This window comes from Salvia splendens, chromosome 11 (genome assembly GCF_004379255.2).
Source record: "Salvia splendens isolate huo1 chromosome 11, SspV2, whole genome shotgun sequence".
In the NCBI taxonomy this organism is placed as follows: domain Eukaryota; kingdom Viridiplantae; phylum Streptophyta; class Magnoliopsida; order Lamiales; family Lamiaceae; genus Salvia; species Salvia splendens.
Window position 1 is genome coordinate 16552020 of NC_056042.1, and position 25372 is coordinate 16577391.

General features: G+C 50.0%; 1 pseudogene; it reads left to right on the forward strand.

The window, feature by feature from the left end:
- Positions 1 to 2961: 2961 nt before the first annotated feature.
- Positions 2962 to 3538, forward strand: LOC121755067 (annotated as a pseudogene).
- Positions 3539 to 25372: the final 21834 nt, after the last annotated feature.

Genomic DNA, 25372 nt, shown 5'->3' on the forward strand with positions numbered 1-25372 from the left:
CATATTGGGTATACCGGCTCATCTCTATGAGGAATCGGCCCTCTTGGCAATCGATAAGCTCCTTGGCAAGCCACTACAAGCCGATCGTGCCACAATACATCAAAGTCGACTCTCCTTCGCGAGGATTTGCGTAGAGATTAACATCTCTACTCCCCCGACGGAAGAGATCATCCTTAATATCCGAGGCAAAGACTCGAGGTACAAAGTGGCATGGGACCGTATTCCATTGTTTTGTGATAATTGTAAACATGTTGGGCATGAGAAAGAGGATTGCCATGCAGCGGGAAGGAAGTCTCGGGGTAGAGACAAGGGTCGCCGAGCACCATATAAGGAGAACCTCTCAAGCCATGCCGCCAAGATCATCCACCGTGAGTGGCACCCAAAGGCGAATGCTCGGCCCGGCACTCCATCGTCCATTGGACAGTTGGAGAAGCCCAAAGATTGTAACAACCACGCGGAGTACATCGAGGGTACATTGGGTGCGGGATCGTCGAAGTCAAGAGTGGCTAGTAGGAGTCACCCAAGTGTGGATGAGGATGGCTTCTAATTGGTGTCAAGGAAGAGGAAAGGAAAAGTGCATGAGGGCGATATGCACACCAAGGCTCCACACGTTGATGATTGGCATTTGAAAGAGAATGTTGCTACGGTGACATTTGGGAGTGTCCCATCGGGTGCGAATGACGCGAGCTTTAGCTCCATGAGTGTCGCATGTGGGCGCCCCAACTGGAGATAGAGGGCCACATCGAGGACCTTGATCCAGGAGGACATGTACCTAGCGGAGGTATCCCTATTGCGGGCTTTAGCTAGGTGATTGACGGAAGTGTTGGGGATACAAAGGTTGTATCAAATGGTAATTGTATTTTGAGAGTATATAGATGACCACCTCTAGTTGTTAAAGAGGCCCTCGTTGTACTCTAATTTGTCATGCCTTGGCGAGTCGTCACTTTTGGGCGACTCGGTGTATGTTTGTTTGTAACCAATGGTTTTGGTAATGCACAGGTGTGGGTCCGCCTCAACCCTCCACCCATTGGGGTGTGTTAAAATAAATGTAGAATGGTCTTGGAATTGGTTTTTTATTTCAGCAACTAAAAGCAACATGGACTTCTTTTTCTTCTTAGCTCTTGCTCTTGTAATTGGCCCACTTTGAATGATCAATGGATCCATCTTCTTGTCCTTGTAGATCAGCTTGGGTGTGTCTCCATCATTCCCTTCTTCTTCAAGAGGATTCGTCCTCGAATTTAATTCACCAACATAAGGAGATAAATCAGAAACATTGAAAGTAGCACTTACATTAAACTCACCAGGTACGTCTAGTTTGTAAGCATTAATCATTGACTTTTGCAATCACTTGGAATGGTCCATCTCCTCTTGGCTGCAACTTGGACTTTCTTTTCGAAGGAAATCTCTCCTTTCTCATATGCAACCAAACCCAATATCCCGGCTCAAAGATGACTTGTTTCTGACCCTTGTTGGCTTGCTTTGCATATTGTTCTGTTCTCTTTTCAATGTTGAGTCTTACCCTTTCATGCAATCTTTTCACCATTTCAGCCTTAGCTTTTCCATCAAGACTTGCACGTTCTTCAATAGGTATTGGAATCAAATCTAGTGTACTCAATGGATTAAAACCATACACAACTTCAAATGGAGAAAAGTTAGTAACAGAATGAACACTTCGATTATAAGCAAATTCAGCAAAAGGTAAGCATTCCTCCCAACTTTTCAAGTTCTTTTTTTTAACACCATCTCGGTGGAGGGTTTGCGGGTCCCTCATCCCTATATTCCAAAACGTTCAAAATACAATACGCGGCCACAACCGAGAGAGATGTGCCGAAAGGGAAACAACAAGGGAGTATTGCACGGTCCGGTACCAAAGGTTCCGGACCTCACCCTACTCCCGTCAGAATTAAATTTAGGCCAGAAAAACAGAAAACACTACAAAGGGGAACAATTAACTCGCGGGGAAACGGCGCCACAGCCCTATCCCGGTACCAAACCTACTCATGATTGTTATCTCTAACCCGAATATTGGGGACTCCCATTTCATCCAATCGCACTATTGCATTAAGCATTCTTGGGGGTTGTGAATGGTGATACAGGTCCAGGATTCTTGTTCAAGGCCCATCTTAGCAAGCAAATCTGCCGCTTTGTTGCCCTTCCGGTGGATGAAAGTGCCACGGATGGTGTGATGCCTCTTGAACATGAAAAGGCGTGCCATGGCTCGCCGAACCTGAGCCGGGCCCCATGCGGTACAATTGAAGAGGGCGATAGCTTGTTCCGCGTCGGACTCAATCCAAATGGGTTGGTTGAATTCCTTAGCCATCTCCAGTCCATGGTGGAGGGCCATGAGCTCGGCCTCCAAAGCCAAATGAGCCTCTAAAGGGGTTGCGAAGGCTACAAGCATTTTCCCATAATGGTCCCGCACAATGCCCCCCCCCTCCCGCTCTATCCTGTGTTACCATGTATGCTCCATCAGTGTTAACTTTTATCCACATCTCTTCCGGATGATACCACTTAACCGGCATGACAAGTGGTCTCGGGTTCCTAATGCCGGCCTGATTCGGTATATCATTGACAATCTCACCCCGAGCCAATGCTTCGGCTTGATGCTCCCATTGGCCATGTTATTATGGATAAACATTTGAACTTGCCACACCACATTGTACGGACAATGCTTCGGCCTGATGCTCCCAATGCTTCGGCTTGATGCTCCTAACTTAGAACTCAAAGTAGTGATCAAAATGTACCTCCGAGACAATGCATCAGCCACAATGTTTTCTTTTCCCTTTTTGTATTTGATTACATAGGGAAATGATTCAATGAATTCCACCCACTTAACATGTCTCTTGCTAAGCTTACCTTGACCTTTCAAGTACTTGAGAGATTCATGATCCGTATGAATTACAAACTGTCTAGGCCACAAGTAGATCTTAAAGATTTTAGCATACGCGCCACTGCCGAAACCCTTCCCCTTCAGCAGAAGGCGCTCACTTATTTTTGAACAAAACCCTAAATCTCCGGCGACTTTTTACTCACGACGATGAAGCTCGTCAGGTTTTTGATGAAATTGAACAACGAGACAGTGTCGATTGAGCTAAAAAAATGGCACCGTTGTTCACGGCACAATCATCGGTGTTTATATCAGTATGAATACGCACTTAAAGACAGTAAAGCTTACTTTGAAGGGAAAGAATCCTGTGACTATGGATCACCTGAGTGTGAGGGGTAATAATATTCGCTATTACATCCTTCCCGATAGCTTGAATCTCGAGACGTTGCTTGTGGAGGAGACACCTCGGGTCAAGCCCAAGAAGCCCACTGCAGGAAGGGATGTTGGACGTGGCAGAGGCCGTGGCCGTGGGCGCGGGCGTGGCAGAGGGCGCTAAGTATTATTCCCATCATCTAAATTTTTTGCTGGCCTTTTTGTTATGTAAACATCTGTATTAAGAACTGAACTAGCTAAATGACTTGAATATGATCGGCGCGTTGTTTACTGGTAAAGATCATTTCAATATTAATGACCTTTGGCTTAAAAAAAAAACTGTCTAGGCCACAAGTAATGCTGCCATGTTTCCAAAGCTCTAACCAAAGCATATAACCATATAACTCCTTGTCATACGTTGGATAGTTCAATTGAGCTCCTTTTAACTTTTCGCTAAAGTAAGCGATTGGCTTTCCATCCTGCAATAAAAACAGCTCCTATGCCTACTCCTGATGCATCACATTCAAGCTCAAACATGTTATCAAAGTTAGGCAAAGAAAGAATTAGTGCAGTTGTAAGTTTTTCTTTAAGGAGATTAAAAGCATGCTCTTGTTTTTCTCCCCAATAAAAACAAACATCCTTTTTCACAATTTCATTCAAAGGTGCAGCAATTGTACTAAAATCCTTGACAAACCTCCTATAAAAACTTGCAAGACCATGAAAACTTCTAACTTGTGCTACATTTTGAGGAATTGGCCATTCTAAAATAGCTTTCACATTCTCCTTTTCCATTTCAATCCCATTAGCACTTATAACAAAACCCAGAAAAACCACTTTATCCATGCAAAAAGAACACTTTTTGAGATTTGCATACAATGATTCTTTTCGTAAGGTATCCAAAACTGCACGCACATGGTTTAGATGTTCATCCACATTTTTGCTATAGACAAGAATATCATCAAAATAAACAACCACAAATTTTCCACTGAATTTTCTCAAAACATGGTGCATCAATCTCATGAAAGTACTTGGTGCATTAGTTAAACCAAAAGGCATTACTAACCACTCATATAGACCAAATTTTGTTTTAAAGGCCGTTTTCCATTCGTCTCCTTCTCTAATTCGAATTTGATGATATCCAAGCCCCTTGGCCTAGCGGTAAAGGGTGCTGGATACCGCGTCCATCCTGGAGGTCTCGAGTTCGAACCCTGGGTGGCGTAATTTGTCTTTCCTCCTTGTTATAGGAGTTGATTTGTAATTTCCTCCTTCATATATATGATATAAATATATGAAGTTAATTTTTAAAAAAAAAAACAAAAAAAAAAAAAAAAAAAAAATAATTCGAATTTGATGATAACCACTTTTCAAATCGATCTTACTAAAAATAACAGATCCATGCAATTCATCAAGCATATCATCTAGCCTAGGAATAGGATAGCGATACTTTACCGTGATTTTGTTGATTGCTCGGCAGTCGATGCACATCCTCCATGATCCATCTTTGTTAGAAACAACAATTACCGGAACAGCACATGGACTCATGCTCTCACGGATTTTTCCTTTTTTTTTTAAATCAAACACCTTCACGGTGGAGGGTCCCTCATCCCTATATTACAAAGTGGAAGATGTTACATTCGAGGGGATACAAGAAGGACGAACCTTCTAAGTCTAGGGAAACCAAAAATAATTACAAAGAACCACTAGAACAATTACGCTATAAGAGTAAGAGCGGGACATGCCATGGGTAGCGCGACACCACCATACTCTCCAGCGTCCGTTGAGCTCATGATCAAACCGTCCCTCCTCGGCCCCTTGTTTACTCGCGATCTTCATTCCGGACTCGAATGTTGGGGAGGCCCATCTCGTCCATACGGATGATGGCTTTGAGCATTCTAGGGATCGTTTGTTCTGACATGTGACGGAAACTTGAAAGGTCCAGTCCCATCTTGGCTAACCAATCAGCCGCTTTGTTTCCCTCCCGGTGGATGAAGGTGGCTCGGATGTGGTGTTGTTGTTTGAGGATGGCGAGGCGCGCCATGGTCCGGCAGATATGCGCTGGCCCCCAGGTTATACCATTGAAGAACTTGATGGCTTGTTTCGGAGTCGCGATTCAATCCAATATAGGCCGATTGAACTCCTTGGCTATGACGAGGCCGTGGTGGATGGCCATAGAATCGGCCTACAAGGCGTACTGACCATGAGCGTCGAGGGGTTAATGCGAATGCGGCACAAGGACTTCCCGGGCTATCCTCTATAGGATCTACCCCTCCTCCTCCGACCGTTGCACCTGTCACCGACGAATATGCACATTCCGTTTAATCTTTATCCATGGTGTCTTGTCCGAATATATAAATAATTTGGAGAAAATTGCCACAACGCATGCAAGCGTGTCTCTGCCTTCACGACTCGACTTCCTCTCGCTTTGGACATTATCTTCTAGATCATGCCTCACGAATCTCCCCCGGGTTGCCTCGGACCATGGACCAGTTCTTGCAAGGTGCACGAAGCTGAACACATCCGCTGGAGCCAAGGCATTCAGGTTCCAGAACATGTGGATCCGGCATGAAGGATTCATGGCCGTAGTGCAAAAAACATGGGAGGAGCCCACGGGGGCGGGTGGACTCCTAAACATTCAAATCAAGCAGGCCAGAGTTAAAAAGGCTCTTAAGGAGTGGAACAAAGAGGTTTTTGGGAACATCCATGCTAACCTAAAGGAAAAGGAGGAAGAAATTGCTGTGGCTCAAGCTAGTTTCGAGGCAAGGCCGACACCGAATCACAGGACAGCAATCAACAAACACATTGCCGAGTACATCCTTTTGTTGAGAATGGAAGAAGATTTTTGGCGACAGAAGGCAGCCTTGAGGTGGCTTGCCGAGGGAGATAAAAATACCCGGTTCTATCAAAGCTGGGTGAAACAAAAGAGGGTCCGTCTCCGCATCCACTCAATTCGTGCCAATGGGCAGGAGCTCACCGAGGAAGCCGAGATTAAAAAGTCCGCAGTGGAGTTTTACCAACAACTCCTTGCCCCCAACAATCCGACACTTGAAGATCCAGACCTCGACCTAATCCAGCAGGTCCACTCAGCCGAGCAGTTCGTTGGCATCGCAGACGCCCCAAGTGCGGATGAGGTCAAGAGTGCCACCTTTTGCATTTCCGGAGATAGTGCACCCGGACCCGACGGCTTCTCGGCCACTTTCTATCAAGCCTGCTGGCACATTGTGGGGCCGGAGGTAGTGGAAGCAATCAGACAGTTCTTCAGAGGGGCCTTCCTGCCAAGGAGCATCACGGCCACAAGCATTGTCCTTATCCCAAAGAAGGCATCGCCAGAGTCATGGACCGACTACCGACCCATTAGTCTTTGCAATGTTTTTAAACAAGATCATTACCAAGGTACTCACCTCTCGACTCTCCCCCTTCCTTCCACAGGTCATCTCCCCAAACCAAAGTGGGTTTGTCAAAGGCCGGCTCCTTAACGACAACGCACTACTGGCTCAAGAAATGTTCCATGAGCTTGCTAGATGCTCTCCAGCGCCTAATGTGGCTGTTAAGATTGACATGGCTAAAGCCTATGATAGGGTCCAATGGCCCTTCCTCTTCAAAGTTTTACGCCGTATGGGATTCCCGGATTCATGGATTTCACTTATGGAGAGGTGTATTGGTTATTGCTGGTTCTCGGTTCTTGTTAACGGGGCACCCGCGGGCTTCTTTAGATCAACTCGTGGACTTCGACAAGGAGACCCGATCTCCCTTGCTCTGTTCGTGATCGCTGCGGAATACCTGTCCCGAGCCTTAGATAAGCTCATCCTTGGCCAAAAGGACATGACGTTCAAAGCCTCCCGGAGATGCATGGAGATCAGCCATCTAGCCTATGCGGACGACATAATTATCTTCACTCAAGCGGCGGCAATTCCTATGCGCCGGCTAAGAGCTTGTCTCGAGAAGTATGAAAGAGTCTCCGGCCAACAAGTCAGCCTTGCCAAGAGTAATTTCTATATCGCCGAAAACCATGAGCATTGGGCAAACTTGATCCAGGCGGAAGGAGGCTTCTCTAGAGGGGCCTTCCCTTTTCTCTACCTCGGTGTCCCTATCTACCGTGGTGTCAAGCGCACGGACATGTTCCTCTTCCTACGGGAAAATATTGCAAGAAGGATTTCAGGATGGGCACACCGTCACCTCTCTTTTGGAGGAAGGCTCATGTTGATTAAGAGCACTCTTGAAGCGATCCCCTTGCACATCTTCCAAGCCGTCGAGCCCACGACCGGTACCCTAAAGCAACTTGATCAACAAATGGCCCGATTCTTTTGGGGGTCTACGAATGAGAAGAAGCGGACCCATTGGATTGGATGGGAACAAATGTGCCGCCCTACTGAAGAAGGAGGCCTTGGGATCCGAAAAACTAAGGAGGTCCTCCGCGCCTTCAATATCAAACTTTGGTGGCGCTTTCGGGAGCAAAACTCCCTTTGGGCAAGATACATGATGGCAAAATATTGCACCAACTCCACACCGCTCACCTTGAGACTGCCGAGCAGGAGTAGCCCTACGTGGAGAAGGCTCTCAAGAGCCTGGCCCCTCGCGCAACCGCACATGAGATGGCTAGTGGGACAAGGGGACATCTACTTCTGGGATGACATTTGGTTTGGTAATAGTCCTCTGAGGGAAATTAGCCTTGATGATAGGGGAAGACCAACCCACCCGGGTTTCGGAGTTCATTACAAATGGTGTTTGGGATGTGCCCAAGCTCCAACTCCTTCACAATCAGGCCGGCCTTCCTCAGCATGTTATCGATGGCATCATTAATACACCGATCCTCCATGACGAACAGGATATCCTTAGGTGGAACCTCTCTAAGCATGGGGAATTCACGGTGGCTTCGACATGGGACACACTCCGAGGGCGAAACCCGATCATCCAAGGTTTGGGGGATGTTTGGAAGGCGGGACTCACCAACTCAATAGCCATCTTTATCTGGAGGCTACTCTCCAATCGGGTGCCGGTTGACACAAAACTTCAATGGCGGGAGATTGAGCTAGCCTCTAAGTGCCAATGCTGCCCAATTCGACCGAACATTGAGTCCCTCCAGCACCTCTTCATTCAGGGATTCGGAGCCCGTAGAGTATGGAGAGAATTTGATGAATGGTTTGAAGGTACATCCCCCCGCCTTTCAATCAATGACACAATCCCAATGAGAATTGAAGTTTGGATGCAAAGATGCAATCAGCCGAATAGGAAGCACCTTAGCCGAGCCATGCCCTACCTCATCCTATGGTTCATCTGGTCGGAGAGGAATAGGAGCCGACACCAAGATACAAGATTTAAACCCCACAATGTAATATGGCAGGTCCACATGTACATCCGGAATTCTATGGCAAACGGGTGCCTGAAGCCGAAGCACTGGCGAGGAGTTAAACTTGGAATTAACATCCCTCAACAAGCGGAAGCCATTCGGGCGTTGCCTCTCGCCATGGCGATCAAATGGGAGCCACCGGACCCCCCTTGGATTAAAGTGAATACGGATGGTTCCTTCAATGAAGCGATCAACAAAGCAGGAGGGGGAGGAGTCATTCGCGATTTCTCGGGTAAAATGCTTGTGGCCTTTTGCATACCTTTTGCATACCTTTCGCGATTTTGAAGCACAATCGGCTCTGGAGGCGGAATTGTTGGCAATGATCCACGGGCTGAACATCGCCAAGGAATTTGGCCTCCCTATTTGGATAGAATCAGACGCCGAACAAGCTATCAAATTGATTAATGGGGCAGGATGGGGACCGGCGCTAGCCCGGGAAGCCATGGCGCATCTGATCCTTCTTAAGCGTCAACTTAAATTCCGTGCCACCTTCATTCACCGGGAGGGAAACAAGGCGGCGGACTTCCTTGCGAGAATGGGACTAGGGAGAGATAGAGGCCAACAAATGCAACAAGACTCGGTGCCGAGAGAGCTTGCGGACCTCGTCCGCATGGATCAAATGGGCCTTTCACATGTTCGTACCCTAGGAAGGGACGGGGACTAGAATTGTTTTCACTTGCTTCTTGCTCTGTTTCCTTACTCTGTAGCTCTGTGTAACTGCTCGTGGTGTTTGAGGGAGTATGATGGGGTCCGAACCATGTTGGATCGGACCGCATACTACTCTTGTAATGTTGGTGGCACACCACTTTCGGGTGTGGCCAAGTTCTGTTTAATTGCCTTGTTGAAATATAGGGATGAGGGACCCACGAACCCTCCACCATGACGGTGTTTGAAAAAAAAAAAAAAAAAAAAAAAAAAAAAAAAAAAAACCTCCTATAAAAACTTGCAAGACCATGAAAGCTTCTAACTTGTGCTACATTTTGAGGAATTGGCCATTCTAAAATAGCTTTCACATTCTCCTTTTCCATTTCAATCCCATTAGCACTTATAACAAAACCCAGAAAAACAACTTTATCCATGCAAAAAGAACACTTTTTGAGATTTGCATACAATGATTCTTTTCGTAAGGTATCCAAAACTGCACGCACATGGTTTAGATGTTCATCCACATTTTTGCTATAGACAAGAATATCATCAAAATAAACAACCACAAATTTTCCACTGAATTTTCTCAAAACATGGTGCATCAATCTCATGAAAGTACTTGGTGCATTAGTTAAACCAAAAGGCATTACTAACCACTCATATAGACCAAATTTTGTTTTAAAGGCCGTTTTCCATTCGTCTCCTTCTCTAATTCGAATTTGATGATAACCACTTTTCAAATCGATCTTACTAAAAATAACAGATCCATGCAATTCATCAACCATATCATCTAGCCTAGGAATAGGATAGCGATACTTTACCATGATTTTGTTGATTGCTCGGCAGTCGATGCACATCCTCCATGATCCATCTTTGTTAGAAACAACAATTACCGGAACAGCACATGGACTCATGCTCTCACGGATTTTTCCTTTTTTTTTTAAATCAAACACCTTCACGGTGGAGGGTCCCTCATCCCTATATTACAAAGTGGAAGATGTTACATTCGAGGGGATACAAGAAGGACGAACCTTCTAAGTCTAGGGAAACCAAAAATAATTACAAAGAACCACTAGAACAATTACGATATAAGAGTAAGAGCGGGACATGCCATGGGTAGCGCGACACCACCATACTCTCCAGCGTCCGTTGAGCTCATGATCAAACCGTCCCTCCTCGGCCCCTTGTTTACTCGCGATCTTCATTCCGGACTCGAATGTTGGGGAGGCCCATCTCGTCCATACGGATGATGGCTTTGAGCATTCTAGGGATCGTTTGTTCTGACATGTGACGGAAACTTGAAAGGTCCAGTCCCATCTTGGCTAACCAATCAGCCGCTTTGTTTCCCTCCCGGTGGATGAAGGTGGCTCGGATGTGGTGTTGTTGTTTGAGGATGGCGAGGCGCGCCATGGTCCGGCAGATATGCGCTGGCCCCCAGGTTATACCATTGAAGAACTTGATGGCTTGTTCGGAGTCCGATTCAATCCATATAGGCCGATTGAACTCCTTGGCTATGACGAGGCCGTGGTGGATGGCCATAAGATCGGCCTCAAGGGCTGAATGAGCGTCGAGTGGGGTAGCGAATGCGGCAAGGACTTTCCCGGCATCCTCTCGGACTACCCCTCCTCCTCCGACCTTGCCCGTCACCGACGAAATTGCACCATCCGTGTTAATCTTTATCCAGGGCTTGTCCGGGGGGTGCCACTTGACTTGCATGGCAAGCGGTCTTGGCCTTCACGACTCGACTTTTTTTTTTTTTTTTTTTTTTTTTTTATCAAACACCTCTACGGTGGAGGGTTCGTGGGTCCCTCATCCCTATCATTCCAAAGGCGGTAATTACAAGGCGTGGCCACACCCAAAAGTGGTGTGCCGTAACAAATCAAGAGTAGTATGCGGTCCAATCCCACAAGGTTCGGACCTCATCATACTCTTTTCCAAAATACAATTAACCAAAAAGCTAGTCACTATTGTCTCCCATCGTCTCATTATCAACTTTAATGCCCGTTCCCGTCAAGGTATCGGATGTGCGACACTCCCATCTCGTCCAATCTAACCAAGTCCAACAGTTCTCTCGGTGCTGAGTTGTAGTACATTCGTAGACCACTGTCTTGGACTAGCCCCATTTTCGCAAGGAAATCCGCCGCTTTGTTCCCCTCCCTGTGTATGAAGGTGGCTCGGAATTTGAGTTGGCGTTTATGAAGGGTTAGTTGCGCCACCGTTTGCCGGGCGAATGCCGGGCCCCATCCTGTCCCATTGACCAATTTGATTGCTTGCTCTGCATCGGACTCAATCCAGATTGGTAGGGCGAGTTCTTTGGCTATATTTAGCCCGTGGAGCATGGCCAACAGCTCCGCCTCTAACGCCGAGTGTGCTTCTAGGGGTGTGCTGAAGGCGACGAGCATCTTACCCCAGTGGTCTCGAATAATCCCTCCAGCCCCTGTTCTACCGTTCGCTTCATTGTAGGAGCCATCGGTGTTGAGCTTTATCCACGGCTGGTCCGGGGGGTTCCATTTGATTGCCATGGCTAGGGGTAGCGCCCTGATTGCCGCCGCTTGAGGAATGTTGATTCCAAGTTTAACTCCCTTCCAATGTTTCGGCTTGAAGCTTCCATTGGACATAGCATTCCGAATGAACATGTGGACCTGCCATACCACGTTTTGTGGTTTAAACTGTGTGCCTTGGTGGCGACTCCTGTTTCTCTCCGACCAGATAAACCACAAAATGAGGTATGGAGTGGCTCGGCTAAGATGTTTCTTGTTCGGCTGTTGGTACCTTCGCGCCCACACTTCGATTCTCGTAGGGATTGTATCATTGATATGGATGCGGGGGAACGGGCCTGTGAACCAACCGTCAAACTCACTCCATACTCTGGGAGCTCCATGTCCCTGGATGAAGAGGTGTTGGAGGGACTCGGTATTCGGTCGGTGGGGGCAGCATTGGCACTTAGAGGCTAGCTCAATCTCCCGCCACTGAAGCTTCGTGTCAACCGGCACCCGATTGGAGAGAAGCCTCCAGATAAAGATGGCTATTGAGTTGGTGAGGCCTGCCTTCCAAACGTCCCCCAAACCTTGGATGATCGGGTTTCGCCCTCGAAGTGTGTCCCATGTCGAAGCCACCGTGAAATCCCCATGTTTAGAGAGGTTCCACCTCAGGATATCCTGTTCATCATGGAGGATCGGTGTATTAATGATGCCATCGATAACATGCTGAGGGAGGCCGGCCTGATTGTGAAGAAGCTGAAGCTTGGGCACATCCCAACCCCCATTAGTAATGAACTCCGAAACCCGGGTGGTTGGTCTTCCCCTATCATCAAGACTAAATTCCCTCAGAGGGCTATTGCCAAGCCAAATGTCATCCCAGAAGTAGATGTCCCCTTGTCCCACTAGCCATCTCATGTGCGGTTGTGCGAGGGGCCATGCTCTTGAGAGCCTTCTCCACGTAGGGCTACTCCTGCTCGGCAGTCTCAAGGTGAGCGGTGTGGAGTTGGTGCAATATTTTGCCATCATGTATCTTGCCCAAAGGGAGTTTTGCTCCCGAAAGCGCCACCAAAGTTTGATATTGAAGGCGCGGAGGACCTCCATAGTTTTCCGGATCCCAAGGCCTCCTTCATCAGTGGGCCGACACATTTGTTCCCAACCAATCCAATGGGTCCGCTTCTTCTCATTCGTAGACCCCCAAAAGAATCGGGCCATTTGTTGATCAAGTTGCTTAAGGGTACCGGCCGTGGGCTCGACGGCTTGGAAGATGTGTAAGGGGATCGCTTCAAGGGTGCTCTTAATCAACGTAAGCCTTCCTCCAAAGGATAGGTGACGGTGTGCCCATCCTGAGATCCTTCTTGCAATCTTTTCTCGTAGAAAGAGGAACATGTCCGTGCGTTTGACACCACGATAGATAGGTACTCCGAGGTAGAGGAAAGGGAAAACCCCTCTAGTGAAGCCCCCTTCCGCTTGGATCGAGTTTGCCCAATGCTCATGGGCCTCGGCAATATAGAAATTACTCTTAGCAAGGCTGACTTGTTGGCCGGAGACTCTTTCATACTTTTCAAGACAAGCTCTTAGCCGGCGCATAGGATTTGCCGCCGCTTGGGTGAAGATGATAATGTCGTCCGCATAGGCTAGATGGCTGATCTCCATGCATCTCCGGGAGGCTTTGTACGTCATGTCCTTTTGGCCGAGGATGAGCTTATCTAATGCTCGGGACAGGTATTCCGCAGCGATCACGAACAGAGCGGGGGAGATCGGATCTCCTTGCCGAAGTCCACGAGTTGATCTAAAGAAGCCCGCGGGTGCCCCGTTAACAAGGACCGAGAACCAGCAATACCCAATACACCTCTCCATAAGTGAAATCCATGAATCCGGGAATCCCATACGGCGTAAAACTTTGAAGAGGAAGGGCCATTGGACCCTATCATAGGCTTTAGCCATGTCAATCTTTACTGCCACATTAGGCGCTGGGGAGCATCTAGCAAGCTCATGGAACATTTCTTGAGCCAGAAGTGCGTTGTCGTTAAGGAGCCGACCTTTGACAAAACCACTTTGGTTTGGGGAGATGACCTGTGGGAGGAAAGGAGAGAGTCGAGAGGTGAGTACCTTGGTAATGATCTTGTTTAAAACATTGCAGAGACTGATGGGTCGGTAGTCGGTCCATGACTCCGGCGATGCCTTCTTTGGGATAAGGACAATGCTTGTGGCCGTGATGCTCCTTGGCAGGAAGGCCCCTCTGAAGAACTGTCTGATTGCTTCCACTACCTCCGGCCCCACAATGGACCAGCAAGCTTGATAGAAGGTGGCCGAGAAGCCATCAGGTCCGGGTGCACTATCTCCGGAAATGCAAAAGGTGGCACTCCTGACCTCGTCTGCACTTGGAGCATCTGCGATGTCAACGAACTGCTCGGCTGAGTGGACCTGCTGGATTAGGTCGAGGTCTGGGTCTTCAAATGTCGGATTGTTGGGGCCAAGGAGTTGTTGGAAGAACTCCACTGCGGACTTTTTAATCTCGGCTTCCTCGGTAAGCTCCTGCCCATTGACACGAATTGAATGGATGCGGAGACGGACCCTCTTTTGTTTCACCCAGCTTTGATAGAACCGGGTATTTTTGTCTCCCTCGGCAAGCCACCTCAAAGCTGCCTTCTGTCGCCAAAAATCTTCTTCCATTCTCAGCAAAAGGATGTACTCGGCAATGTGTTTGTTGATCGCTGTCCTGTACTCCGGAATCGGCCTTGCCTCGAAACTAGTTTGAGCCAGAGCAATTTCTTCCTCCTTTTCCTTTAGATTAGCATGGATGTTCCCAAAGACCTCTTTGTTCCACTCCTTAATGGCCTTTTTAACTCTGGCCTGCTTGATTTGAATGTTTAGGATTCCACCCGCCCCCGTGGGCTCCTCCCATGCTTTTTGCACTACGGCCATGAATCCTTCATGTCGGATCCACATGTTCTGGAACCTGAATGCCTTGGCTCCAGCGGATGTGTTCATCTTCGTGCACCTGACAAGAATTGGTCCATGGTCCGAGGCAACCCGGGGGAGATTCGTAACCCGAGTAGCCTCGAAGGTCTTAGTCCAATCCTCACTGACAAACACTCTATCCAACCTTTCAAAGAGGCCATTCTTGGCCCAAGTGAATGCCGCTCCATCGAAACCAGGATCAAGCAGCCTACAGTCCTCCGTTGCCTCCGCGAAATCAACCATCTCGGCTTGCCGGTTAGTATCACTTCCGACTCTGTCTTGGTGTGATAGAATGGTGTTGAAATCGCCACCGATGATCCAAGGTGTTCCCTCGAGAGGCCCGGCAATCTCTCTCATCTTGTCCCATAATTGATGTCGTTCAGCCCTTGTGCATTTGGCGTACACGGCTGAAATGGCCACCGGCCTAGCAAGGCGGTGGGACTTGAGGTAACCGTGAAGGATTTGTTCCGAGTCATTCTCAATATCAAAAGTGGACCCCTCTTCCGCGAACATCCAAATCTTCCCGTTCGTGTTCGAACCAATGAAGGGCAGCCCCAAGGCCTTAGAAAATCGGTCCGGGTCCGGGTGTGTGAGCGGTTCCATTAGTGCAAGAAATAAAACATTATGACAATCAATAAGTCTTTTTAGAACGTTTTGAGTGGGCGCATTCGCAATCCCCCTCACGTTCCAAAACATGAAATTGTACGACATCATTAACAGGAAGGGTGCGTACCCAAAGAGGCTGAAGGCCCTCCTTGGTAGTCAGTGCGGTGTTGCTCTTTGTTCGGGGCGACCTCCTCGGCATCGTCGGCCGAACTGTTGCCTCCTAACCTCTCGACCCCCATGTGCAACTCCATGGGGTCTTCGTCCGCATCCCCACAATTCTCAACATCAAATTCTCCGTTCGCCATGAGAGAGTAATATCGGTTAGTACTCATGTGGTTCATTGCCGAGAAGAACCCACGCCCCCTTGTCATGGCATGGCGCGCGCCTCCTCTCGGATTCCCTCGACGAGCTGGTGAGACCGAGCGCCTCGCATTAGGGGAGCCCCACTCCACGTCCATGTTCCCACGTGGTGATGGTGGTTCGGAGGTGGGATGCAATGGGTTCCCCCGGTTCGGTGGGGACTTCCCAACCTCGGTCCCGGCCTTGAGCCCGGCATAATGAGTTCCGGAGCTCGGTCCGCTCCCCAAAGCAGAGTCCGGCATTCTAGAGTCCGGTCTTGAGCCCGGCATTTTCGAGTTCGGTCCCTCCCAGGAAGTACCACCGATATCCTCCCCATTTGTTTTGTTATTGTTTGGTCGATCACCGGCCTTGCCTTGCTTCTTCCCATAACGTTTCCATTCATTGGAGCTGGGGGCATTCTTCCCCGTATCTTGCTTCCCCTTCTCGGTTTGTCTCTCGGGTTGTGACTGTTTATTTTTTTTTTTTTTTTATTTTTTTTTTTTTTCAAACACCTCTACGGTGGAGGGTTCGTGGGTCCCTCATCCCTATATTTCCAAAGGTGATAATTACAAGGCGTGGCCACACCCAAAAGTGGTGTGCCGTAACAAATTCAAGAGTAGTATGCGGTCCGATCCCACAAGGTTCGGACCTCATCATACTCCTTTCCAAAATACAATTAACCAAAAAGCTAGTCACTAGTGTCTCCCATCGTCTCATGATCAACTTTGATGCCCGTCCCCGTCTAGGTTTCGGATGTGCGACACTCCCATCTCGTCCAATCTAACCAAGTCCAACAGTTCTCTCGGTGCTGAGTTGTAGTGCATTCGTAGGCCACTGTCTTGGACTAGCCCCATTTTCGCAAGGAAGTCCGCCGCTTTGTTCCCCTCCCTGTGTATGAAGGTGGCTCGGAAATTGAGATGGCGTTTGAGAATGGTTAGTTGCGCCACCGCTTGCCGAGCTAGTGCCGGGCCCCATCCTGCCCCATTGACCAATTTGATTGCTTGTTCGGCATCTGACTCAATCCAGATTGGTAGGCCGAATTCCTTGGCTATATTTAGCCCGTGAATCATGGCCAACAGCTCCGCTTCTAAAGCCGAGTGGGCTTCAAGGGGTGTGCTGACGGCGGCGAGCATCTTACCCGAGTGGTCTCGAATAATCCCTCCAGCCCCTGTTCTGCCGTTCGCTTCATTGTAGGAGCCATCCGTGTTGAGCTTTATCCACGGCTGATCCGGGGGGTTCCATTTGATTGCCATGGCTAGGGGTAGCGCCCTGATTGCCGCCGCTTGTTGGGGAATATTGATTCCAAGTTTAACTCCCTTCCAATGTTTCGGCTTCAAGCTTCCATTAGACATAGCATTTCGAATGAACATGTGGACCTGCCATACCACGTTTTGTGGTTTAAACTGTGTGCCTTGATGGCGGCTCCTGTTTCTCTCCGACCAGATAAACCAAAGGATGAGGTATGGAGTGGCTCGGCTAAGATGTTTCTTGTTCGGCTGTTGGCACCTTCGCGCCCACACTTCGATTCTCGTAGGGATTGTGTCATTGATATGGATGCGGGGGAACGGCCCTGTGAACCAGCCGTCGAACTCACTCCATACTCTGCGAGCTCCATATCCCTGGATGAAGAGGTGTTGGAGTGACTCAGTGTTCGGTCTGTGGGGGCAGCATTGGCACTTAGAGGCTAGCTCAATCTCCCGCCACTGAAGTTTCGTGTCAACCGGCACCCGATTGGAGAGAAGCCTCCAGATAAAGATGGCTATTGAGTTGGTGAGGCCTACCTTCCAAACATCCCCCAAACCATGGATGATCGGGTTTCGTCCTCGAAGTGTGTCCCATGTCGAAGCCACCGTGAATTCCCCATGTTTAGAGAGGTTCCACCTCAGGATATCCTGTTCGTCATGGAGGATCGGTGTATTAATGATGCCATCGATAACATGCTGAGGAAGGCCGGCCTGATTGTGAAGGAGTTGAAGCTTGGGCACATCCCAACCACCATTTGTAATGAACTCCGAGACCCGGGTGGTTGGTCTTCCCCTATCATCAAGACTAAGTTCCCTCAGAGGGCTATCGCCAAGCCAAATGTCATCCCAGAAGTAGATGTCCCCTTGTCCCACTAGCCATCTTATGTGCGGTTGCGCGAGGGGCCATGCTCTTGAGAGCCTTCTCCACGTAGGGCTACTCCTGCTCGGCAATCTCAAGGTGAGCGGTGTGGAGTTGGAGCAATATTTTGCCATCATGTATCTTGCCCAAAGGGAGTTTTGCTCCCGAAAGCGCCACCAAAGTTTGATATTGAAGGCGCGGAGGACCTCCATAGTTTTTCGGATCCCAAGGCCTCCTTCATCAGTGGGCCGGCACATTTGTTCCCATCCAATCCAATGGGTCCGCTTCTTTTCATTCGTAGACCCCCAAAAGAATCGGGCCATTTGTTGATCAAGTTGCTTGAGGGTACCGGCCGTGGGCTCGACGGCTTGAAAGATGTGCAAGGGGATCGCTTCAAGAGTGCTCTTAATCAACGTAAGCCTTCCTCCAAAGGATAGGTGACGGTGTGCCCATCCTGAGATCCTTCTTGCAATCTTTTCCCGTAGAAATAAGAACATGTCCGTGCGTTTGGCACCACGATAGATAGGGACTCCGAGATAGAGAAAAGGAAAGGCCCCTCTAGAGAAGCCTCCTTCCGCCTGGATCGAGTTTGCCCAATGCTCATGGGCCTCGGCAATATAGAAATTACTCTTGGCGAGGCTGACTTGTTGGCCGGAGACTCTTTCATATTTTTCGAGACAGGCTCTTAGCCGGCGCATAGGATTTGCCGCCGCTTGAGTGAAGATGATAATGTCGTCCGCATAGGCTAGATGGCTGATCTCCATGCATCTCCGGGAGGCTTTGAACGTCATGTCCTTTTGGCCGAGGATGAGCTTATCTAATGCTCGGGACAGGTAGTCCGCAGCGATTACGAACAGAGCGGGGGAGATCGGGTCTCCTTGCCGAAGTCCTCGAGTTGATCTAAAGAAGCCCGAGGGTGCCCCGTTAACAAGGACCGAGAACCAGCAATACCCAATACACCTCTCCATAAGTGAAATCCATGAATCCGGGAAACCCATACGGCGTAAAACTTTGAAGAGGAATGGCCATTGGACCCTATCATAGGCTTTAGCCATGTCAATCTTTACTGCCACATTAGGCGCTGGGGAGCATCTAGCAAGCTCATGGAACATCTCTTGAGCCAGAAGTGCGTTGTCGTTAAGGAGCCGACCTTTGACAAATCCACTTTGGTTTGGGGAGATGACCTGTGGAAGGAAAGGAGAGAGTCGAGAGGTGAGTACCTTGGTAATGATCTTGTTTAGAACATTGCAGAGACTAATGGGTCGGTAGTCGGTCCATGACTCCGGCGATGCCTTCTTTGGGATAAGGACTATGCTTGTGGCCGTGATGCTCCTTGGCAGGAAGGCCCCTCTGAAGAACTGTCTGATTGCTTCCACTACCTCCGGCCCCACAATGGGCCAGCAGGCTTGATAGAAGGTGGCCGAGAAGCCGTCGGGTCCGGGTGCACTATCTCCGGAAATGCAAAAGGTGGCACTCCTGACCTCGTCCGCACTTGGAGCATCTGCGATGTCAACGAACTGCTCGGCTGAGTGGACCTGCTGGATTAGGTCGAGGTCTGGGTCTTCAAGTGTCGGATTGTTGGGGGCAAGGAGTTGTTGGAAGAACTCCACTGCGGACTTTTTAATCTCGGCTTCCTCGGTGAGCTCCTGCCCATTGGCACGAATTGAATGGATGCGGAGACGAACCCTCTTTTGTTTCACCCAGCTTTGGTAGAACCGGGTATTTTTGTCTCCCTCGGCAAGCCACCTCAAAGCTGCCTTCTGTCGCCAAAAATCTTCTTCCATTCTCAGCAGAAGGATGTACTCGGCAATGTGTTTGTTGAACGCTGTCCTGTGATCCGGAGTCGGCCTTGCTTCGAAACAAGATTGGGCCAGAGCAATTTCTTCCTCCTTTTCTTTTTATATTAGCATGGATGTTCCCAAAAACCTCTTTGTTCCACTCCTTAAGGGCCTTTTTAACTCTGGCCTGCTTGATTTGAATGTTTAGGATTCCACCCGCCCCCGTGGGCTCTTCCCATGCTTTTTGCACTACGGCCATGAATCCTTCATGTCGGATCCACATGTTCTGGAACCTGAAAGCCTTGGCTCCAGCGGATGTGTTCATCTTCGTGCACCTGACAAGAATTGGTCCATGGTCCGAGGCAATCCGGGGGAGATTCGTAACCCGAGTAGCCTCGAAGGTCTTAGTCCAATCCTCGCTGACAAGCACTCTATCCAACCTTTCAAAAAGGCCATTCTTGGCCCAAGTGAATGCCGCTCCATCAAAACCAGGGTCAAGCAGCCTACAATCTTCCGTTGCCTCCGCAAAATCTACCATCTCGGCTTGCCGGTTGGTATCACTTCCGACTCTGTCTTGGTGAGATAGAATGGTGTTGAAATCGCCACCGATGATCCAAGGTGTTCCCTCAAGAGGCCCGGCAATCTCTCTCATCTTGTCCCATAAGTGATGTCTTTCAGCCCTTGTACATTTGGCGTACACGGCTGAGATGGCCACCGGCCTAGCAAGGCGGTGGGATTTGAGGTACCCGTGAAGAATTTGTTCCGAGTCAACCTCAATATCAAAAGTGGACCCCTCTTCCGCAAACATCCAAATCTTCCCGTTCGTGTTCGAACCAATGAAGGACAGCCCCAAGGCCTTAGAGAAACGGTCCGGGTCCGGTTGTGTGAGCGGTTCCATTATTGCAAGAAATAAAACATTATGACAATCAATAAGTCTTTTCAGAACGTTTTGAGTGGGCGCATTCGCGATCCCCCTCACGTTCCAAAACATGAGATTGTACGACATTATTAACAAGAAGGGTGCGTACCCAAAGAGGTTGAAGGCCCTCCTTGATAGTCAGTGCGGTGTTGCTATTTGTTCGGAGCGACCTCCTCGGCGTCCTCGGCCGAACTGTTGCCTCCTAACTTCTCGGCCCCCACATGCAATTCCATGGGGTCTTCGTCCGCATCCCCACAATTCTCAACATCAAATTCTCCGTTCTCCATGAGAGAATAATATTGGTTAGTGCTCATGTGGTTCTTTGCCGAGAAGAACCCACGCCCCCTTGTCAAAGCATGACGCGCGCCTCCTCTCGGATTCCCTCGCCGAACTGGTGAGACCAAGCTCCTCGCATTGGGGGAGCCCCACTCCACGTCCATGTTCCCACGTGGTGTTGGTGGTTCGGTGGTGGGATGCAATGGATTCCCCCGGTTCGGTGGGGACTTCCCAACCTCGGTCCCGACAATGAGCCCGGCATTTTGAGTTCCGGAGCTCGGTCCGCTCCCAAAAGTAGAGTCACCCTTGGAGTTCGGTCCCTCCCAGGAAGTACCACCGGTATCCTCCCCATTTGTTTTGTTATTGTTTGGTCGATCACCGGCCTTGCCTTGCTTCTTCCCCTGATGTTTCCATTCATTGGAGCTGGAGGCATTCTTCCCCATATCTTGCTTCCCCTTCTCGGTCTGTCTCTCGGGTTGTGACTGTTTAGGCGGGGCGTTATGGTAGTTTCTCTTTGGCGGCCGTTCCTTCTTGCCCGTCGCATAGCACACCTCACTTGCATGGCCGACGTGTTTACATTCTTGACAATATGATGGTATCTTGTCCCATCGGACCCGCTGCACTGTTTCTCGCCCACCAAGGTCAAGGATTATCTCTTCGGTAGGCGGTTTTGTGATGTCTATCTCGACGCAAATTCGGGCAAATGAAAGCCGAGTCTTGTTTGCCGTGGCTCGATCAATCTGTATTGGAGTGCCGAGAAGCTTGCCGATGGCGAATAAGGCGGATTGGTCGAAAAGATGAATGGGGAGGCCAATTAGGTTGCACCAAATTGCCGCAATGGGGGACTCGCAGTATGCATCAAAGTCCGGGGACCATTTGAAGACCCTCATCGGGTGACGGTCAATGAGCCATACGGGCGTACCCCTTGGGCCTCCAAGGATTCGGGCATAGTCCGCCAAGTCCTCGCATTGAATGAGAATATGTTTAGCATTAATGTACTTCCAACTGAATCCACACCGGAGTTTAATATTATCGAGAGTCTTTTGGATTTGCAGTCCGGTAGGGATAGAGTGAGAGAACTTACCCACAATGGCGTGTCCCATGCTCTCAGCAAGCTTTTGAGTTTCCGCTCCGGAGAAGTAGATGGCCGGGATGCCATCGGACATTGAAGCGAATCCAATGTTCTGAAGCTTATCCGGCTCAAAGGCTTGAGGGCCGTTAGGGTCAGTCGAGCCTTTAAGCATGTCCGCCATCGTTTTCGGCAGGCCGGGGTGGCATGAGGTGCCATCACCCCCGCCATGTAGCGTGTTACTCGCCGAGCCCGACGGAGTACCCTTAAGCAAGTCCGCCATCGATTTCGGCCACGCCGAGGTCCCCGGGGTAGCTTCTACCCCCCCATGTTGAGTAACTTCATTTGGCCCTTGTGTTGCGGCATTCGCCGAGGGCTTAGATGTATTTCCTTTTCTCTTCGGGTTGTTGTGTTCGGCTTTTCCATTCTCGGTGTGGGTCTTCTCGGCACCATCGTTTTCGTTGTGTACCCTTCTCGGCTTTTCCATTCTCGGCAGTTCGGCTTTTCCTTTCTCGGTGTGGACCTTCTCGGCCTCTTCATTCTCGGTGTGGATCTTCTCGGCATCGTCCATTGGCGTGTCGTTGGGTGTTGGTGTTTCTCTTGTCAATACGCCCATCTCGGCACTAGGCGTGGCCTTGTTCGTTGTCTCGATAATAAGCTTTTCTCGGTTGGCGTTAGGGTTCGCCTTAGGTCGCGGCTGGCCGAGCTCCACACAATAATGTTCCGGGCTGGCCTCAAACGTAGCTCGGATCTTGCTAGTTCGTCCTCGTTCGAGAGGGGGGAAGTCCTCAAGAGATGCCCCACTCCCATTCCAAGGTGTGTGTGTGACACTTTGCATGCATCCCGAAGAGTTTTGGGGGAACTCCGGTGGTTTGTGACTGGCCGTCGGTAGGTTTCCGGCACGGAGAGGCTGCGCCGCCGCTGCATCGAGCGTTTCCACCGAGTCCAACGCTGCAAGATGAAGGATCTCATCTAGTTTTGGGTTCCTTGGTGGGGATCCAAACGATGCAACTCGTGCCATGTTAGAGGGGAAAGGGGGGGGGGGGGCACTTTCAAGGGGGGCTTTTGTACTTGCTATCATTTTAGGCAAGTTTGCTTTTGTACCTGATGGCTTAGGTAGGAAAGGTGGATTAGTGCTTTCAAAGTCAACTTTTGTCCCAGCCTCCAGATTAGGTAGGTTTGCATTTCCACTTTCCAATGGGGCAAGGACAGCACATGGGGCAGCTTGTGCTTCACGTGACCTAGCAAGTCTTGGCTGGGGATTGTGGAGGGAGGGGACTTCACCGGAAACGGTCATAAGCTCGACGGCGGGAGCAGCAGTTTCCGGCGAGCCGCCTCCTTCCGGCACGGTTCTACCGTTGAGGGCATCGAACTCTTCTTCACATTCATTCCAATGCTCCACTTCCTCTTCCTTCTTATGAGGCAAATCGGGGTCCTCCAACCTGAAAGAGACCCCCAAGTCGAGGGACAGAGTCGCCGGGAACAGGGATCCTTTGCATTTGGAACTACCGGCCGAATGTCCTTCCTCCTCACCGAAGTCTATCTTCTTCCTTAGTTGCTTGTCCTCGGGCATCGGAGACGGGACAAATCTCTTACGACCATTGCCTTTGGTAGGAGGCGCCGGCGTACTTTTCCGGGCTTTGAGCTTTGCTTTAGCCATTTTTAGTTCCATGGATTTGGCCGGACGTTGAAGGGAAGCGGCCTCACCAGCTCGGAAGACCATTTGCTGATCGGAGAGGACCCGAGCTTCCTCATCCCCGGGAACAATGTCAGGCAAATCATCCGGATTTAAGGCCGGAGTGTCTCTCTTTTCGTCGGGGTCCGGCGGTTGCCCCATTGTTTCGGCCAGCCGGGCGGGCTTCGGCAAGGTATAGCCAAGACGTGGAGTAGAGGTTGACGGGAGCCGCGAGCCAAGGAGGATGATGAAAGGGGTGGTAACCGCCAAGGAGGATGATGAAAGGTGATGAACCGTTGGACGAGGGAGTGGTGGCTGGGGTCGGCGAATGTCGTCGGGTGGGGAGGTGGTGGTGGGAGATTGGCGGCGGAGGTCAAAGGTGGTACAATAGGGTGGAGTATTTTAGAGAGAAGGAGGAGCTTCTCTCACTAATTTCTCATCATCTTCACGTTCACTTTTTTCGCGACTCGACTTGGCTTGGGACATTCATCTTCTAGAGCATGCCTCTCCAATGCTTCGGCTTGATGGTACCAATAGCCATACCATTCCGGATGAAGGTTTGCACTAGCCATATCACATTGTAAGGTTTGAAGGGGACTTGGTCATGTCGGCTCCTATTTCGTTCCGCCCAAATGAACCACATGATGAGGTATGGCAAGGCATGGCACAAGTGTTTCTAAAGTCAATCGGAAGATTGAGAAGCTCCTCCTTCTCTCTAACAATCCCCCACCCTACCGCATTGTCCCGCCGGAATCTCACCACCACTTAACCCCACCTCCCTCACTCCACCATCCACAATCCCGTCGGACGCCCTTCACCCCAAAGCCCCACGGTGAACGCTAGCATCAGCCAACCCTCCCTCTTTCCACCCCCTACCCCCGCTCCTTGGCCTAGATATGCCGGACCCTGCTCCACCGGACCCCGATATTGGGGACGAGGAAGCTCGAACCATTGCGGACCACCTAGTGGTCTTCCGGTCGCCCGATGAACCACCTCCCAAACCGACGACCAAAGCCACAAAGTTGAAGGCGGCGAAGAATAGATGCAAAACAAGGATGAACACGCCAGGGCCGCCGTCAAAGGGAATGGCAGGAAGCGCTTTGTTCCTTCCCCTCTCCCGGAAGACAAACAGCTCCGGAAAAAGCTCTCGTTCGGCAACGACTCCAGTCCCGGCTCCGAGTCACCACGGTGCAAAGCGGCCATATTCTCGGAGAGCCCCGGCCATGACACGGAGAAGGATGGCCGTGAGAATGATGAAAATATCCTCGACTGCAAAGGACAACGTAAAACGGAAAATCTGGCCCTAGAGGACAACGCCGTAGCCGCCGGGGCTTCGCCGGCCGGCCCTCACACCGATGGCGACTTGATGACCGTTGGAGAAGGTACGACCAAAGAATCTGTCGCAGTCCCCTCGGATCTTGATGAATCAAGTGAAGCCAAAAGTGCTTTGGAGTGTGCTAGAGTCAACTTACCCGAAATGGCTAAAGGACCAAACATGCTTTGTGAAAGTGCCTTTGTCCCCTACTCTTCCGGGCTGTCACATGATGAACTACACGCTTCCCTAATAATGCAGCCAAAAAAGAGTTCAATCTTGCAAGTGGCCTCCTTGGACTCGGCGGAACATTTGGACACATGGACGGCGCAGCCACTCCTTGCCGGAAACCCACCGGAAGATGCCACCCTAATAATGAATCCATCCACAATGCTAGTAGCGGCACTCGAGACCCCCTCGGCCCTCCCGGTCGCCTCTAGCGGGCTCTCGTTGGAGGATTTCCCGCCCCTAGTTCCGGGACGTACTAGGAAGCTCCGAGCGAATTTCGAGGCCGGCGCGCCACAGGCGGGCTCGGCCCCGGCCTGGCCGAGAGCCCAGCCGAAGGGACATAGTATCCGAGACACGTCGGCCCCCGGGGGATCATCCGCGACATCTTCTAGTAATCAACCCCCGAAGGGTGCGTTGGAGGCGCCTTGTTACACCGAC